The 19,880-nt window shown below is 40.1% G+C and overlaps 1 long non-coding RNA gene across 2 annotated transcripts in view; it reads left to right on the forward strand.

Moving 5' to 3' along the window:
- The window catches only part of LOC131513699 (uncharacterized), a 139,380-nt gene that overhangs the window by 7,046 nt on the left and 112,454 nt on the right, over nt 1-19,880 (forward strand). The gene's annotated exons all lie outside the window — the stretch shown is intronic.

The following is a 19,880-nucleotide window of genomic DNA, read 5'->3' on the forward strand; positions in this document are numbered from 1 at the left end:
CGCTGTGGTTATTAATCTTTATCACTTGTCTGAATTAGTGTTGGCCAGGTTCCTCCCCGTAAAGCCCCTCCTTGCTTGCTGTTCATAATGCCCTCTTTGGAAGAAAGTTGGCTCTGTGCAGGTCACACTAAAGGGTGGAGAATTATGGGGTGAGCATTTACCAAAATTATTTCGAAGTTTTCTGTATGGGAGATGTGTTTATGTTCCATTTATTTATTCTACCCTGGACTTGTATCAGTATGGGCTCCTGGGTATTAACTATGTATTTGGGGTTATAAGTGAATACTGTAGTATTTATTTTGTTGCTCAAATTGTTCCAGATTTAGTCATTAAGAGATTTTTCAGTGGGCTCCTGTGTCCTTTGGACATACTGTCATCAGTGTGTGTGTGTGTGTGTGTGTGTGTGTGTGCGCGCATGTGCGTGCGTGTGTGTTTAGCACCTCTTAATTTCTAGCACTGCATGAAGCTTCAGCTTCAGCCTCCATATTCTCTGCTCCAACCCTAGAACCATCCCTTGCTGCAAGAGGCCCTCATTCGTTTGACTGATACACTCTTTGTACTGAAAAGTTCTATGGGTTTTAACAAATGAGTGCTACTGTGTGTCCACCATGGTAGCATCATAGAGAATAGTTTCGCTGCCCTAAAAATGCTTCGTGTTTTACCTCTTTAGCCATAACCCTCCTCAAACCTTGGCAACCACTGATCTGTTTTCCATCTCTAGAGTTCCGACTTGGAATCCTACATGAGGTGGCCTCTTCAAACTGGCTTTATTCATTTAATAACACTCAGGTTACAGCCATCCCTGTCTTTACGTGGCTTGGTAGCTGACTCCTCTTTATTGCTGAGTGTTATCCGATTGAATGAATGCACCACACTTTGTCTCTGCGTTCACCTATTGAAAGGCATCTTGGTTACGTTCCAGTGTTTGACAATTACGAATAAAGCTGCAAGAAACATTTACGTGCAGGTTTTCTCTGTGGCCATAAGTTTTCAAAGAATTTGAATAAATATTTACAAGAGTGATGGCTGGGTTGTATGGTAAGGCTCTATTTAGATTGGTAAGAAGCTAAAACCGTTTTCCAAAGGAACTGTGCCATTTTGAATTTCCACCAGCAATGAATGAGATTTCCTGCTCTTCATTTTCATCAGCAATTGGTATTGTCATTTTCCCTCCCTCCCTCTTTTAGCCATTCTACTAGGTGTGGAATGGTATCTCAGTGTTTTAATTTGCATTTCCCTGATGACAAATGGTGTTGAGCATCTTTCCATACGCTCACTTACCACCTGTATATCTTCTATGGTGAGTTTTCTGTTCAGATTATTTGCCCATTTTTCAAATGGATTTTATTTATTGCCGAATTTTAAGTGCTGTGTATATTCCAGATACGAGTTCTTTATCCCATATGTGATTTGCAAATATATCCTCTTGGTCTGTGACTTGTCCTTTGGCAGTGATTTCCACAGAGCACAAGTTTTTAATTTTAATGAAGTCCACCTTCACAATGTGGTTCATAGATCGTGCTTTGATGTTGTATCTGAAAACTCATCACTAAGCTAAAGGTGACATAGATTTTTCTCCTAGGTTTTCTTCTGGACTTTTGATATCGTACGCTTTAAATCACAGATATGTTTTTAGTTAATTTTCGTGTAAGTTGTGAGTGAGTTGTGTTTATGCTCTTTTTTTTTTTTTTTTTTTTTTTTGCATATGGGCATCTGAATGTTCTAGTCCCATGTGTTGAAAAGATGCCTCTCGGGGCGCCTGGGTGGCGCAGTCGGTTAAGCGTCCGACTTCAGCCAGGTCACGATCTCGCGGTCCGTGAGTTCGAGCCCCGCGTCAGGCTCTGGGCTGATGGCTCGGAGCCTGGAGCCTGTTTCCGATTCTGTGTCTCCCTCTCTCTCAGACCCTCCCCCGTTCATGCTCTGTCTCTCTCTGTCTCAAAAATAAATAAACGTTGAAAAAAAAAAAAAAAAAAAAAAGAAAAGATGCCTCTCTTCATTGCATCCTCCTGGTGCCTCTATCGAAAATCAGTTGCCTCCATTGGTGTAGGTCCATTTCTGGGCTCTCTCTTCTGTTCCCTTTGTCAATGTCTTTTCTTTTTCCAATACCACCCTATCTTGATTCTGGTACCTTTATAATAAGTCATGAAATTGGGTGATGCAAAATCCTCCAAACTCATGCTTTTTCAGAAGACAAAAGACCTGGGGGGCGTGGGGAGGGGGGCAGGGAGAGGAACTATTGTATGCCCTTGAAAACTTTTATTGAAATTTAAAAGACAAAAGTTGAAATAACTTTAACTACAAAATTTGTTAACACAAGGTAAAATGTAAATTGTGAAATCAAACATAAGATGTTGTGGGGAGGGAGAGTAAAGATACAGAGCTTTAGTACATGTTTGAACTTAGGTTATCAGGAATTTTTTTTAAAAAATCAGGTATCTTGGGTTTGTTACATAGACAACCATGCTGCCTGCAATAGAAGACAGTTTTGTTACCTCTTTTTGTCTTATTGTACGACCTATGACTTCTAGTGTGAAGTTGAATAGCCGTGGTGAGAGACAACTCCCCTGCTTTCGCCTGCTATTAGCATGAAAGTGTTCAGTCTTTTGTATTCAAGGATTCTGTTAGCTGTAGATTTTTGTATTTTTTGTATTTTTATGAGGTTATAGATAGTCCCGTCTCATCCTGTTTTTTTAACAGTTTTATTATCTATAAGTAATTTTGTCAAATGATCTTTCTGAATATGTTGATACAATCGTATTGTTTTTCTTGTTTTGTCTGTTAGTCTGATGAATTATGTTGGTTTAATTTTGAATAATGAGCCATCTCTGTGTTCCAGGAATGAAATCGACTTGGTTGTGATGACTTATTTTGTTATGTGAGATTAGATTAGCTCATATTTTGTCCATGATTTTTGTCTCTATCTTCATCAGAAATCGGTCTGTGCTTTCTTTTCTTGCCATAGCTTTATTTGATTTTGTTATTAGGGTAATGTAGTCTTCATAAAGCAAGTTGTAAGGTGCTCCCTCATTTATTCTGGGGGGGGGGGCTTGTGTAGAATTAGTTTATTTCGTATGTATGTGTTTGGAAAAATTAACTGATGAAACCATCTGGGCCAACTGTTGTCTTTTTTTTGAAAGATTTTTAACTGCTACTTCAACATCCTCAATAAATATTATAAAACTATTCGGGTTACCTGTCTCTGCCTTGCTTATGTATTTTGGTTCATCAGATAATAAGTCCGTTTTATCTAAGTTCTCAAATTTGTATTGATAAAATTGTTTGTGGTACGCCCTTATGATATTGGCTCAGTTGTGACTATCCCTTCCTTAATTCTTTTTTATTAATTCATTTTTATTTAAAAAAAATTTTTAATGTTTATCCATTAAACATTAATGGGGGAGGGTCAGACAGAGAGGGAGACACAGAATCTGAAGCAGGCTCCAGGCTCCAAGCTGTCAGCACAGAGCCCGACACAGGGCTCGAACCCACGGGCCGCGAGATCATGACCTGAGTCGAAGTCGAATGCTCAACCGACTGGGCCACCCAGGCGCCCCTCCACCCTTCCTTAATTCTTGACATGGGAAAGTGCTCTTTTCTCTCTGTCTCTCTCTTTCCCTCTCTCTTTTTCTGGTTAGCCTAACCAGAGATTTATCCTTTTCAAAGAGCCAGCATTTGGGTTCATTGATTTTTAAATTTCTTTTCCACTTTTAATTTTAGTGATTTCTGCTCCAAATTTCGTTTTCTTTCTCCTGCTTTCCTTAGGTTTGATTTGCTCTCCTTTCTCTAGTTTACTAAGGTGAAAGCTGAAATTACTGATTGTAGATATATCTTCTTTTCTAAAATATATTATTATTAAATATGATTAGCTGCATTCCAAAAATTTTGAAGGTACGTCTCCACATTCATTTAGTTCTAAATACTTTTTACATCCCTTTGAGGCTCCCCCCAGCATGTGTGGTTTAATTTCCAGATATATGGGGAGTTTCCAGCTCTTTTTCTCTTCTTAACTTCTAGTTTAATTCTATTGTGGTCTAAGAACGTATTCTGTACGATTTCTATCATTTTAAACTCATTAAGGTACATTTTATGGAACAGAATACGGTCTATCCTGGTAAACATCCCATGGGAGCTTGAGAATAATGTGTATTCTACTATTGAATAGAATATTTTATAAATGTCAATTAGATCAAGTTGATTGATAGTGTCATTCAGGTTATCTATAATCTTACTGATTTTCTGCCTGCTTGATCTTTCAATTACTGACAGGGATGTTGAAGCCTTCAACTAGTGTCTTTCAGTTATCATCCACCGCTATTTTATTGGATACTTGTTGGCATTGAAGGATTGGAGAAGTGAGGGACATTCTGTAATTTCCTCATCACATCTGAGTCTCAGACGTGAAGACCGACAGTTCTTCTGTTCCTCCTCGGGGAGTGTAGATTTTTATCCCCATTCTCCTGCTCCCTTCTCTGATTGCAACATTGCTAATCTATTTACCTGATATATTTTGTTTCCTAAGTAAGACATGGAGGCAGGAGTTGGGGGCAGGATTCCTTCCTGAACTGGGATAAGGTTTCAAGTTTGCTCTTGGTGAATCCCTTCCTTCTGGGGTCTAGCCTTTTGTTAGGGCACCAAATCTGTGTGGGCTGTAAGATTACTGCTCTTTCCTTCCCCCAGCCTGGGCCGTGACGGGATCATTCTCCAATCCTCACCATGAGAACTTGGTGGGGGTTTTGCAGTGGGAAGCTTAGGGGAGTGTGGGACCTCCCTTAGACCGCTACCCCCAACAATCACTCACTTTCACACTATTTTGAACTCAATCCCTTTTTATTGAAACAGTCGTTCAACTGTTCCCAATGGCTATAGATTCTAGTGGCTTCTGTTCCAAGTAAACACACCTCAGAAGCTGTATCTCTCTAGATGCATGTCTCTTTAGATTCTAGGCTGGTATTTTGTCCTAAGACCACGGGTCTCAGATTATTCAAGAAAAGTCACTGATATTCAGTTAGTTCAGCTTATTTTCTTGTGATAAGTTTGGAAGTGGCAATGTACAAGTTCTGTACACTATTCTGGAGTTTAACTGAAGACCCTGGTCCATGCTTTTACTTTGCCAAATCATCCTGGACTTATTATATGGCCTTTGAGCATCAGTTTCATCATCTCTTAAAAAGAGCGGATTATGGATTCTAAATCCCCTTTCAAGCAAACATAATGGGGCTCTCTGAAGGATTCATGGACATGGAACGTGGAGAATGGCCTTAGCAACACAGGTATTTTAAATTTTTTTTTTCAACGTTTTTTATTTATTTTTGGGACAGAGAGAGACAGAGCATGAACGGGGGAGGGGCAGAAAGAGAGGGAGACACAGAATCGGAAACAGGCTCCAGGCTCCGAGACGTCAGCCCAGAGCCTGACGCGGGGCTCGAACTCACGGACCGTGAGATCGTGACCTGGCTGAAGTCGGACGCTTAACCGACTGCGCCACCCAGGCGCCCCCTTTTTTTTTTTTTAATTTTTTTTTCAACGTTTTTTATTTAGCAACACAGGTATTTTAAAGCCCCAGAGGGGACACAGAGATCTAACTTAACGTTGGTAATCCACCATCCATATCAAAATGTCACTCACTCCCGAATATTCTTTTCCTCGTACTTTACCTACTAGAGGCCCGCAATCTCCTGATAAAATAGTTACAATTCAAAACAGAAGGTGAGAGCTGACTCCAACAATTAAAATATACCAATAACCCATGAATTCCCTCTTTCTTTATCACCTCCTCACTCCCAACCAGTATGGTACATTCAACTAGTTAGAAGATTGTGCTACCATCATGATAAAAATGATCTAAGTGACTGAAAAAAAATCCCCCAAAAAGCCAAATAAGTTTTACTTTGTTTATTTGCATGGCAGAGGGTCCAGTAACTTGGTATGATTACTTTAGATTATCTTCCATTGTCATATGTTTCTAAGATTGGAGATTAATACCCCTAGGACGATGAAAACAAAACCAGGCAGGACCATCATAAACAAAATAATGCCTACTGTTATACATGATCATTTTATTTAATATTATCTGATCAAATCCTTAGGCGTGGGGGCTAAGAAAGGTTTGAGTTACTCATGGACAAGTCATAAATGTATTTTTTAGTTGGCCACCTCCACCTAATAATGACCACCTCTCCCTCATCATCAGACCCAAATATGATTTGGAGAGTCTTATGTGTAGTGTTTGGAACCAAATTGTTTGATGCTACTTAGTGGTTTCTTCAAACTAAACAGCAAGATCAAAGGTAACATATCTTTATTCTCATCTGCTTCTTCCATCTCAGTTCTGGAGACAATTCCCTGTTTTTCCAGCTAAAATCCTTAGAACTGTCTTTGAGTTTGCATTCTCTACCCTTTGTATTATTCTATCACAAAGCCATGTTATAACTTCTGTCCAAACATCTCTGAATCTCTCCTGTTCCTCCATTCAGTTACTTCCACCTTATAGACCAAGTACAATGAGAAATGACATTCTTCCCTCTTTCTTCTAACTTGAAACCACACTAAACTATAAAGCACAACGTTTATGGTGCAACATAAAAATAGCTTTATTTCAGATTGCAAAAATCTTGGTAAGTTAATCAAAGCTAAAATTTAACCTCTGTGTTTTTATTTTTATTTTTTATTTTTGTTAATCCCGGCGTTGCTGGCACCCTGGAAATATGTTTTGCTCTATGGGCATGTCATAAAAGTGTATTAGGAGATTATAGTTAACAGATAACAAGACAGCAAGTATGAGGATACTTCCTGTGTAATCACCTGCAGAGGAGACATGACAATCTTTCTATTCTTCCTCTTTCTAAGTCCTGGGCTGTGAGTGACACATTTTTGTTGTTGTTGAAAGAAATATTTTATAGGAATACACAAAGAGGTTTATGAGTCTAAATGAATTCATAATTAGTGTTTGTTTCTGTTTTGATGTTATTATTCTATATTTCTTCCTAGACTAGTTTCAGAACAATGGCACAGGAGAGCCAGAATGGCTTACTGTTTTTGTTTTTGTTTTTGTTTTTTAGAAGAACTCATTAGCACATTACAAAGTCTCATTTTTAAACTTTCTATGGCATTTTTCCACATTAACCTTATTTGCCATAATGGATTTGTGTTTTATTAAATTGTGAAAATGGCACTTTCTATAATAAGAGATTGGTTAATTTGCCATTTTCCTGAAATGGCTAATTGGGATGATTTTCATATTGAATTAGTGTTATTACACCATAGATTTTAAAACACACAACTGACTCTCCATAATGCTTCTGTGATTGCTTGTTTATTCTTTAAGTGTTCCTATGGCAAAATGGACTGTCTGTCTCAAGATCGAACGATTCTAGGTATCTTATAAACAGGCTAATGTTCTTTCTTTATCACTTCTCCCTTTGGTTTCAAGAGCACATTTAGACATTTTTATTCTTGCCATTTGGTTCAGATGTTTGGGACATTTAAGTACTTCTCATTTGTGAAATCCTGTGAAACGTTATGTTGTTCTTCCAGTTTAAGTAGATGTTTAAAACCAACTACTTAGACAGTTACTTTAAGGGAGCTTTTTTGCTTTCATTTATTTATTTATTTATTTATTTATTTATTTATTTATTAATGTTTATTTCTTTTTGAGAGAGAAAGCAAACGTGAGTGGGGGAGGGGCAGAGAGAGAGGGAGACCAGAGGATCTGAAGCAGGCTCTGCCCTTACAGATCAGAGCCAGATGCGGGGTTCAAGCTCACAAACTGTGAGATCATGACCTGAACCAAAGTTGGATGCTTAGCAGACTGAGCCACCCAGGCACCCAAGGGAGCTTTTTATAAGAATGAAAATAAAACCATTCAGAGACTTAGTAAAACTGAAACACATTAGCACCGATTTATGCTTAAAAACACACATGCTTATAAATACATATATATATATATATATATATGCACACACATATACAAATATATGCTGCTGTCTGTACTATACTAATACAAATGATTAAAATCCTTAATATAAGACATACATTCGCTTTTTCAGAAAAGGACTAAATATATAAAGTAATAGATATTACGAAAAATTGGCAATATTGAAAAGCAGCATGAATAAAATAGGAATTATAGAGTTTTACCAACTCAGCACACCAATTGAGGTGATTCTTGGGTATTTTCCTTGCCTAGGATGTTGACTTAAAGTAATAATTTGTATGTGGTATACCCCGCCTCTTTCTCTGGGTATTACATCAGAGACCCTTCCTATGTTATTGTTTTCTCTTAGATTTCCCTAATCTCTCAGTTGTCATTCCAAACTCATTCTGCTTCAATAACAAGGTGGCAGAAGAAGTGATTACGTAGCTATGAATGTGGAGCAACTCTTGAGAAGTAACATTTGCCTGTGTTGTAATTAAGTGCTTGAACGTGGTCTTTTGTACTTTTAAAGACCACATTTACATAAGGGAGAGTGGAGAGTAAATACACGATTAATAACCCCGGGTCGGAGTCAAGTAATGGCCAAGGCAGATAATTGCTGTTATTGTAGTATTATCTGGATATGAAAAATGGTCTTCAAATTGTTGACCTGTGCCTTTAATAGAAAATAATTATAATTATGTTCCTGGTCATATAAAATTATGAATTTCATACAGATGCTTATTCTTGCCTTCTGTAACATGGTAGTAAGGATAATTCTACCTTGATATAGGATTGAATAAACTATTTCAGTATAATCTCAAGTTTCATAGAACGATGTTTTATTGAATTGGAACCAACTTCAACCCAAACCATATAATGCTTGCTTATTGTAGTGGGCAATGTGAGATCAAATTTTGTCAGTTTCAAACAGTTTGTATGGATTGTTGTGGCTTCTACGTAAACCTTATGTTTTCATACATGAATAATTATTTGTTTTATTTTTAACATGAATAAGTAAGTTTATATTCAAATTTGTTATTAGAAGAAAGCATTGACTCAGTTAAAATATTTTGTCTTAATATTATTTGCTGTGCTATTTTTCACAAGATTTCATTGATCAGAATTCCCTTAGTAGAAGTACAGTGGAGATTAATGGAGTAGGCAGATTTGAAACAGAAAAAACAGGAAGGAGGATTCTAACACATTCTTTTGAAATACATTATTCTTCATCAATCAAAAACAAGTTATTTGATCCCCTAATATCTGCTCTGAGTTCCTGAAGCAGTGAACCTCATGTCCCTCTTACCTGGATAAGATATTTTTATTAAAAGACTATAAAAAATTTTGTCTCAGTAGACAGAAGGCCACTGAACTGTTCAGTTGACCAAAAATGAAATACATTTTTTTTTCTGATTAATTTTTAAATGATATTGCTGAGATAGATTTATGTAAGGTGAGTATATATTGTTTGGGCATTTAAATATTGTCTCACTAGACATATACCTGAGGTATCATGATGATTCTGAAGCATTTAGGGAGTAATTTTGTTTTTAAGGCTTTTTTGAGTGTTCTGAGTACTCAGGTTGGGTGTTTAATAAGTGCTCAATAACTCTGTGTTGAGTTTGATGAACTTCATGATATTTCTTTAACAAATGCAGAAGTCTGACACAATGCCTTGGAAATCTCACGGGTTCACCTTAGGAGATAGAGTTATCATGAGCATCTGACTTTTTGAAGGTAGAGCCCTGCGTACCGTGTGATGAATTTCATCTTTTCTGGATCATGGGGAATAAAATGTTATTATGATAAGATAGCATTTCTTGGATAATTTTCAAGATCTATTTCCCTTTTTCAGAAACTCACAAGACCCTGAGCCTGACTTAGAAGCACAATGAATCTTATCCAAAGTAATTATATATGATATACATAATGTTTATTTATCATATATTTATCTATAATGCATATTGAATACACAAATATGTAATTATATAAAATAATGAATAATATAATTTTTACGTATTTAGAAAATGTTATAATCTTAAATACATTTTTCCAAGATTTTCCCTTCCTCTTACATGAAGTCAGTATGATTTGTTTTTTTCTCAGTAAAAGCTACTCAGAAAGAGTTCAAAGATGGAAAGTTCTGGAAAGAGTTCAATTTCCTGTTGTCTAGCATTGATCAAGACTCCCCAATGTCTGATTCTAGAATTTGTAAGAATTGTAAAAATACTGCATCCGGTATTGCTGTTTGTTGATTTCAGTGGCCATTTGGCTGCTTCCATTAGCTTTAGGACAGAAATATAAAGTAACACACATTTTCTTTGAGGTTTGTGGCTATAACATTGAAAAATATTGCCTCAATGTCAAAGAAAAATAATTTTTAAATGAAAAATTTAACTGTGGCTAGTATTTATATTATTACAAAATGTTTTATAAAATCTATCTCTTTTTCTTAAGTTTATCTACTTTGAGACAGCTAGAGCTCGTGTAAGCAGAGAAGGGGCAGAGAGAGAGGGACAGAGAGAATCCCAAGCAGGCTCCACACTGTCAGCTGGGAGCCCGATATGGGGCTTGAACTCATGAACTGTGAGACCATGACCTGAGCTGAAATCAAGAGTAGGATGCTTAACCAACCTAGCCACCCAGACACCCCTAAAATCTATTTCTTAAAGCTATAGTGTATACTTCAGAATAACTCACAATTAATTTTGGGGACCTAAGACATACTTTGATTTTTCCATATAAAAATTATTATAGGAGGGGTGCCTGGGTGGCTCAGTTGGTTAAGCGTCTGACTTCAGCTCAGGACATGATCTCACAGTTCATGGGTTGGAGCCCCACATCAGACTCTGTGCTGACAGCTCAGAGCCTGGAGCCTGCTTCGGATTCTGTGTCTCCCTCTCTCTCTGCCCCTCCCCTCCTTGTTCTCTCTCTCTCTTTCTCTCTCTCTCAAAAATAAATAAACATAAAAAAAAGTTTTAAAAAAAGTATTATAGGAAATCAGGTTATTTTGTTTTTTATGATATTGCTGTAAGACCAGCATTTTGAAAGAATGGATACGTATTATTCATTAGGCTACATTGTTTTCAATCCAGGTAAATTTGATAGAACTGTGGCCATATTTCCTTTATAAAAATAAAAGAAGAAGAAGAAGACTATCTGGAATCTCTGATTCCATATGAAGGTCTAGTTTCTAGTTGATTTTTCTGTATTCTTAGAAAAGGAAAGAATGGCTTTTTATTTAAGTTCAATATTCCTGTGGTGCCTAAGTGTCTAGTTGTCAGTATTCAGTCTGTCATTATTCATTTATGTATCCACCAATCTCATTTTGCTCTAAGAAACTGACTAAATTGCCTATGTCATAATTTCATTTAACAGTTGCAACTGTCTTGTCAATGTTATTGTCATCCAAATAATTTCCCCCAACTCTCTAACTACATATGGCTCCTTACCTTCAGGTTTAAAATTAAGGGAAGTGATATGGTCTCTGCCCTCTAGGAGTTTATAATCTTAGAAAGATTTGGTTAAGGCAGTCTTGCAGACCTCCATCTTTGATTTTTTTTTTCTGCGATTTAGACTGTGATTGTTTCCTGAGCCCCCTTCCAAGTCTCTATTCCCAGATATACTGCCTTTGATTGAAAGAGCAGAAGGTTGCATTGGTGTGTGTGTGTGTGTGTGTGTGTGTGTGTGTGTTTGCACAAGTACACATAAAGTCATGTGCCTGTATCTTAATTACAGTAATCAGGCCATAGTCGTGGCACAATGGATTGAGTTAAGAAAGAAAGACAGTTGGGGCGTCGGAATGGCTCAGTTGTTTGAGCGTCCAACTTCAGCTCAGGACATGATCTCGAGGTTCATGAGTTCAAGCCCCTGGCTCACTGCTGACAGTGCAGAGCACCTGCTTCGGATCCTCTGTCCCCCTCTCTCTGCCCCTACCCTGCTTGCACTCTCTCAAAAATAAATAAACATTACAAAAAAATAAATAAATAAAGATGGTGGAAGCATTCTCACAATTTTCCAATTCAAATGTAACTCAAAACTCAGTGCTTTGCCCCCCACGCCGCTTCTGGGAGGGATGAAAATACAGAGTACAGACACGCTTTTGTTTCTGGGCCATCCCGATACGAATGTAATCCAGCTGCTTCTATGAAGGAGGCAGCCACTCCTCTCCTTCCACAGCACAGAGGTGATTCACAAGGCACGAGTGATTTCTGTGACCCCGAATCAAAGAGAGAAAACCTGAGAGTGGTCTGAGGGGACACAGGAACATTCCTGCTCCTTATCTGCCTGTCTTCCTAAACATGGCCGCCTCCAGACCGTGCACATTATTAATAGCTGTCATTTTTCTTCCTGAACAAATCCCCTCCATGCAGTTTGCACTCGAGGGTACTGGAGAGTGTCCTGCCTATCTCCCTACATTAAATAACCTTATTGCGGTGTGGAGTCTGGCCGTGTCTCTCTCTTTCTCTGTGGCAGGTGTATTTATCATTTTCCCCACTCTGACATTCCTAGCTTGGCTGCCAGACCAGGCCTGGCGCCTTCCTCTCTGTAGATTAGTTTGCATTCTCCAGGATTAAAAAGGTTTAGGGAGCAACTGGGAGTTGGCAAGAAGAGGCTGAGTTGTTTAGAAATGTCAGAAAAGCGTCAGGACTGCCGGTGTGCTGTGGGTGGGGGGGGGGGGAACAGAAACACTCTTCAATCAGATTCTAGCAGACAAAACACCACGAGAAAGAGTCAGCAAGGACCTCGAAGATAATAAGGAATCCCTGTGTTCTGAGTACAGGGGAGGGGAGGACGGTGGCAGGGACAGACAACTGCCTTTCCACCAGACAATTTCGAGCTGACAAATCGGACAGCCCAGCACATCACACACTCCAGTGTCACCCTTCAGTGTTAGCGTCATGGCACGCGGCCACCGGGGAATGGGGCCCTCGGAAAACACACACGTGGCTAATGCACTCAGCAGTGACTCCCTTTCCCGTCTCCTTTTCTGCCTCTCTTCGTATTTCTTGGGTGACCTGTGGAGGAGGGACTTTCGTCTTTGATGGGTTTCCTTGGAGAAAGGAGACACTTCCCGGAGCTCAGAGAGAAGCCTCGATCTCCCGAAGATTCTGCGCAGGTGACCAAGGAAGTGTGCGGGTGACGTTTCTTAATGCTATGTCTATCACAGTCACACAACCACAAGTGCTGAGAACAGAGGGGGTTGTCATGTCTGAAAACCTAAAAGCTGGATTTAGCAGGAAGAATGAATCAGCGAGTGCTATCACCGCGCTGTATGCACGGGTGGATTGTCTACGCCAGCCTGCCGATGTGTTGTGCCTTCACTGGGGGATGTATTCTGAGCAGCCTTGCAAAGAGTGGGGCTCAGTGCACCAAGAAAAAGGACCGAGGCCTGAGAAACTTGGAAAAGAATTTCCTTGGGGTTGGCTGAATTTGAAGTGAAACACTCAAGTCGTTTGGCCCACGTCCACAGGAGGGATTCCCACCATGCTTTGTTTGTGCCAGCTTATATGGCACTTTGGGACCTTCCTGGGGCAGAGAAGGAAGAGGAACGGATAACAGCAAAGATTTTTGGCTTTATCTTCATGGCATGAAGCATGGGAACAGTCTTCCATTAGGAATCAGAAAGGAGAGTTTTAGTCAAACTCTTGGGGTTTTTTCTTCATTTGTAATACAGGCTGGGTGGGTCGTTTGTGATATGGGTAGTGGCTGGCCCACATGATTTTTAAGGTTCCTTCTAAAATGCAATTCTGACATTCACTTATTAAACTCACACGACTGGCTGTAACAGCTGGATTACGGGGTGAACTATGCATGTGTCCCATCTAAAAGGCACTATTAAGGAAGAGGTAAAATTATCTCTGCTACGATGAGCCCTTTGAAAAAAAATTTTTTAGGGGCGCCTGGGTGGCTCAGTCGGTTAAGCGTCAGACTTCGGCTCATGTCACGATCTCGTGGTTCGTGAGTTCAAGCCCCGCGTTGGGCTCTGTGCTGACAGCTCAGAGCCTGGAGCCTGCTTCAGATTCTGTGTCTCCCTCTCTCTCTCTGACCCTCCCCCGTTCACGCTCTGTCTCAAAAATAAATAAACATTAAAAAAAATTTTTTTTTAATTTTTTAAAATTTTTTTTAAAATTTTTAAAAATTTTTTTTAAAATTTTAAAAATTTTTTTAAAAATTTAAAATTTTTTTTTAACGTTTACTTTTTTTGAGAGACACAGAAACAGAGTGTGTGTGTGGGGAAGGGCAGAGAGAGAGGGAGACACAGAATCCGAAACAAGCCTGACACGGGGCTTGAACTCACAAACTGTGAGATCACGACCTGAGCCAAAGCTGGATGCTTAGCCAACTGAGCCACCCAGGCGCCCTCCAGTAATTCTTAACCAGATGTTGGGAGTTCAGGGGCCAGTGCTCAGGGCATCTGACATATACAGCCAGTCAATAGAAAACAGGAAACTTCCCTTTGGCCAAGGTGTTGTTTGCAAGTCCGGCACAATTAGCCCATCCCTTTTGCTAATGGGGAGCAGATTCCTGAGGGGAGACACGGAAGTCTCGTACCTGTGAGAAAGAACTGGGTCTTGTACTCCAGATAAATCAGTCCTCATATTAAGTGTTTTACCTCCTCATGCGTACGAAGCCTCATTCCAGCAACGTATCTCCATTGCCTTCTTCTCCACAGGGTTCCTCCCCACCAGTCTGTGTACCCGGCCAAGTCTCCCTTGGCGACACCTTTGTCCAGATAGCTCTACTCAAATCTCCCCGTCTTATGTTGTTCTTTTCACTTAAGCATCAATATTTTAGGAGCAAGTCTCCAGCCAGGACAGCAAAGGCCCTTGGTCTCATGCAATTTAATCTCCAGTATGCTGTGGGGTGGGGGTACAGTGGGAGAATAATACATGATTAACACGCACATAAACAAGATACTTGAACAGTTTTGGCTCACAGACCTCTTGGAAGCTTCCCGGAGGGATCTGAAACTTGCCCCCTTATGGGGAGGGCAGATAGAGACCCAAGAAAGAGGCAGGCCACTCTAGGTTGGTAGGTGGCAGTTTTAAGAAGCAAGGGGAACTTGCAAGATGGATGGATCCCTGCACCTACTTGCCAAATCTTGAGGGTTTATAAAGGAGCCCTAACTGGGCTCAGTCACCTCTACTTGTGCGGTTTCTGGGAGCGGGAGCCTACATTCCCAGGACAGGGAAGGAGTAAGGCGTCTCCCAGGGCCCAGGCTCAGCTAAGGGTCAGTTGGCAGACAAGTCTTTTTGATGATGTCCCGTAACAAACATACCGGTAAGTACTGTAAAGACAATAAAATTAGGTGACCTGGTAGACAGTGACTGAGAGGTGGGACATGGGGCTACTTGAAATGATGAACTAGGTCTTCCTTCAGGAGGAAGGAGGTCTCTCTGAGGAAATGGTATCTGAGCTGAATCTGGAAATTGCGGGAAAGATCCAGTGTCACAAGGATCGTTAACAAAGCATTCAAGACAAAAGCAGTGGAAAGGGCCAGACCCGTAAGGCCAGCAGGAGCTCGACCCTGAGAAGAGAAAGGAGGCCAGTGAGGTTATGTGGTCAAGATTGATACGGAGTGTGGTGGGAGACTCAAACAGATGTGGGCAGGGCAGTACGGTGAGCAACTGAGGGCTGGCAAGCTATGGTTAGAATTTGGAGGCTGCTTTTGAGGATTGGAAGCATAAGGTGACAGAATCCAACCTATATTGTAAAAGAACTCATCCTTGCTGTTGTGTGGTGAACTGATGGTAGACAGACAGGAGTAGAAGCCAGAAGGCCAGGAAGGACACCACATCAGCTTCACGATGGTGGCCCAGACCTGGTCCATATGGTGGCATGGAGATGGACAGAAGGAGTGAGTAGTTGAGCCTGAAGATGTGATGATGACTGACATGGGGACTGCTGGGAGAGGAGCAGGTCTGAGTGTTAATGAAGGATTGGTCTTTGGCCATCTTCTTTTCCGTGTATTCATTTCAGATGGGGGCAGCAGGAAACACTTTCTCTTTCCTGTTATCAAGTGGTGGTGCTCCCAGTCAGACACATCCTACTGACTTCTCTCTGCCCCCCCAGGACTCAGCCCTGCCCTGGGAGGAGTAGTGAATTCTTTCCTTTACAGGTTTATGAGCAAGAAGGGGGAGTTTTGAGTTCTGCCTTTTCCACCATCTTTTCTGATGGCCTGAGATTGGCCCTCGCTTGGGCTAACAGCCTGGAATTTCTGGGGCCACTCAAGTCCATTGTCACATTCATTCAGTGGCCATGATGTCCACGTGCATTCCATGAATGAGCCACACCAGTTACATCTGTTACAGCTCTTTTGTGTCCCCTTTTTCCTGTTATTCTCCAGGTACAAATCCTCATTGAAACCTTCACTACCAACCTACAGCCTCTCCCTATTTTTGCCTTGTTAGACGAACATTTTGTATCAACAACTTTTAATAATTTCGGTAAGAAAAGGATGTCAGACTCCCTTAGATCACTTACAGTTTGGTCCCAGGTAATTCTTGCCCAATTCATAGTAGTAGGAGAAGTGTCTCCACTCCTCAATAACCACTTTGTATTATCTGGTCTCCGTGGATGATTCATGCTGTTCCCTGAGCCTGAAAGCTTCTGACATTTCTGCAAGGCCCAATTCTTTCCATTCTGTGAAATCCAGCCTCAGTGACACCAGTGAAATGAAATCTTTTCCTGTTGATATCCCTAGATGGAGGTCATTTCCCTCTTCAAGTGTAGTATTAAAATATGATCTACATCTCAATAAACACACTGAGAATTTCGTAGAAAATTGTATGCCTATCCACAGCTTCCACTGACCTCCAACTCTACATTTATAATTGTTATTACCATGGTGCTTTGTAAGAGTCATTCTCATATAGCAGTTGTCAGATTAAAAAACTAAGAGTAGTCTAAGGGAGTTTATGATGGTATGAAACCTGATGCACATCGCCAAGGCACCAGCCATCTAAAGTAGAGTGTGAGTGGAGAGTAACACAGAGGCCAAGGTAAACAGGCCTTTACTTCTTTAGAACTTCAGCAAGGTCTCCATGGGCCCCCCCAAAAGTACATTTAAGTTATTTTTGTGGATTAAAGTCTTAGATTCTAGATTTTCCCCTTCAATCTGCTAATTACCTGGCCCTTAGCTGAGTGGTATCAGGTAACTGGTATTATTGAGTGTATAAAACATTGATGAGTTGTTATTTGGCTTTGGCTTTGGCTTCAGTTTTGTTTTTAATAAGCATGGAGCTTTCTGGTATTTACCTGAAGCTACCGATCCACTCCTGAATAGCACTGAGAACCTCAGGTATCAAGATCACACCCTTGATTTTACATCGTGACATTCCTTGAAAAACACAGTGCTCAGTACAAGCAATGGTTCCGATGCCATCAGCAAGAAGGATATTGAAATGTACTGCTCCTTGAATGTTACAACTGGTAGCATTTTTAATATGCTTCTAAAGGATAGTGACCCAGGGACCTGCTATCAATATCATACTATTGCTATTGCCAAACACTTTCAATTGCGGAATGCCACCTGGATCTCACAGTAACCTTTTACGATAAGCCAGATGGGTCTTTTAAATTCACACTTGTACAGATGAAGTGACTGAGGCTCAGAAGGAAGAGCTGACCCAGAGCCACAATGTGAATGGTTGCAGTGAGAACTTGAATCACCATGTGTGAGTCTTACACAAATACTCTTTCATTGCTCTGTGCAGCAGATTTACAAACTAGCATTTGGTAGCCTCACAGACCACATTAATCAGACCAGGGAAAATTAGTGCAGGTTTGTACACACACACACACACACACACACGCACACACATGCACACACACACAGACACAGGGAATTTGTGGGACCAAAAATTGTCATTTTCTTCTAGTCTTTCAGTTTTGCTATTTTTAATATTTACGTTAATTTTTGTTTCTTGGTGAAATGCTAAAACAGAGGCAGCAGTTAAATGAAACCAAATACTGTCTATCTTACAGAATTTCCCTTTTTTTGTCTAGAAGCTTGATGTTAACTAGATCTAGCCCAGTACTATATACAATGGGGAAAAAGTGTTCAGAGATATCTTATCTCACCCATTTCTTTTTTTTCATATATTTTTTTGTCTGTGTCCAAAACTCTTTTAAATATCAGATTTGGACGAACAGCATTTCTGGTGGAATATCAGGATTTTCCTCTCCTATAAAATCAGGATTGAAATCACAAGAATGGCAACTTCGGAGACATAGGAATGATGTGAGTGGCACCTCTGGTCACGTTGAGTCAGGACTCAGAAGTGCATTGTGACTTCCCACCTGGTGCCCTGGCTCAACCTGGCCCAGCCTCCTGGAATGTCTTTCTCCTGGTCCCTGATGTAATCCTTGTCTGTATTTTATGATCAGATATGAATCCAGTCAATAATCCAGATCCAGAATTTGTATTCTTCTTCTAGGGCTACCATCACAAAATTCTACAAGATGCATGGCTCAGACAGCACAAATTTCTTGTTTCAGCTCTGGAGGCTAGAAGTCCAAATTCAAGATATCAGCAGGGTTGGTCCCTTCTGAGGGCTGTGAGGGAGAACATGTTCTAGATTTCTCTGCCTGTCTAGTAGATGGCTGAACTCTCCCCATGTCCTCATATCTTCCCTCTGTACCTTCTCAAATGAACATCTTGTTCTCTGTCCTCTCAGGATTTTTCCAATGCTATTCCATGTCTTCTTCATTCTAGCAACTTCTATGAGAGCTGAGGCATACTCGATTTCCTTCACTCCTTTGTGCCCCAATTGAGAAGAGCATCCTCCATGTAGAAGCCTTCAAAAAATTAATTCAAGGAAACTCCTAGGTAGGGGTCTTTGAAAGTGGGAATGGAATCCATTTGGCGATATTATATTTCCTAAATTTTGAGTGGGGCGTCCTAACATGTGCAAGCCTTTCATCAGCTAAAATCTCATCAATATTACTTGCTTAGATTTATATGTAGATTCAAGGATAAACCTCACAAGAATATATGAGTTTGTGGTAAGGATTGGGACTTGAGACTGGTTTCTTTTAATTCATACTCTTGTCTTTAATTCTGATTTACTTTCAGTCAAAGCACTGATTTATCTTTTTTTTTTTTTTTTAGTGTTTTCTCACTTTGTTCTTCATAAGCCTTTTGTTGGCGTTCTAAAAGTTATTGCCACTGAATTAGATTTTAATGGAGTTAATATATCAGTATATTATTTAGGGTTTTAGTCTGTGATTAATCCTAGAAAAGCTGGGTGAGTGCCTTACCAGAGGGCTGTGTTTTCTCCAGGTTGCAACATTATTCATGTCAGATGCAAACCTACAAATACAGAGCGGCAGGAAAAATGTAGTGAGGAAATAGGGAGATCTGGGCTTTGGCACCAGAGGCTAAGGGGAACATTTTTTTCCAGGGGAGCTCAATTTTCAACTCAAGCATCTCTGATGAAGCAGGTCAACTTGAATTCTATGGTAACCAAGATTAAGATGTTATTTATTTCTGATCTACATTTCATGATAAGTGAACAGTTTTACTTTTGTATTCAACTATATAATATAGTTTTCTATAAAGGGCAGATTGTTGGGGTATGTGAACCAAGACTTATAGTTCTATCTGTGCTTCTCCTTGGCTGATGAAAGATTGCTTAAACTCTATACTATTTCTGTAAATAATATTCCCCCATGCTATGCATGTTATGAAACTCGCATCAACCTGAGACCCCCCTCTTCATGTGTCTCCTTTCTCTAGGGGACTCTTCCTCCTTCTCTTGCTTTCCTTACTCACAGATAAGGAGGGCACCAGAAGAACACTTACCTGAATTCCCCTCCTAAAACCTGAGAAGCATTCTACACACAATCCCATCTATATTTTTCAACCCAAAAGGTGCCCGAGAAGCTGGGGATTGTGCCAGTTCGGGCTATGAGGTCAACTCATCCTCCTACATACATTTTCTCTAACAAGAGCATGGCT

The sequence above is a fragment of the Neofelis nebulosa genome, chromosome 6 (assembly GCF_028018385.1).
Source record: "Neofelis nebulosa isolate mNeoNeb1 chromosome 6, mNeoNeb1.pri, whole genome shotgun sequence".
Taxonomy (NCBI): domain Eukaryota; kingdom Metazoa; phylum Chordata; class Mammalia; order Carnivora; family Felidae; genus Neofelis; species Neofelis nebulosa.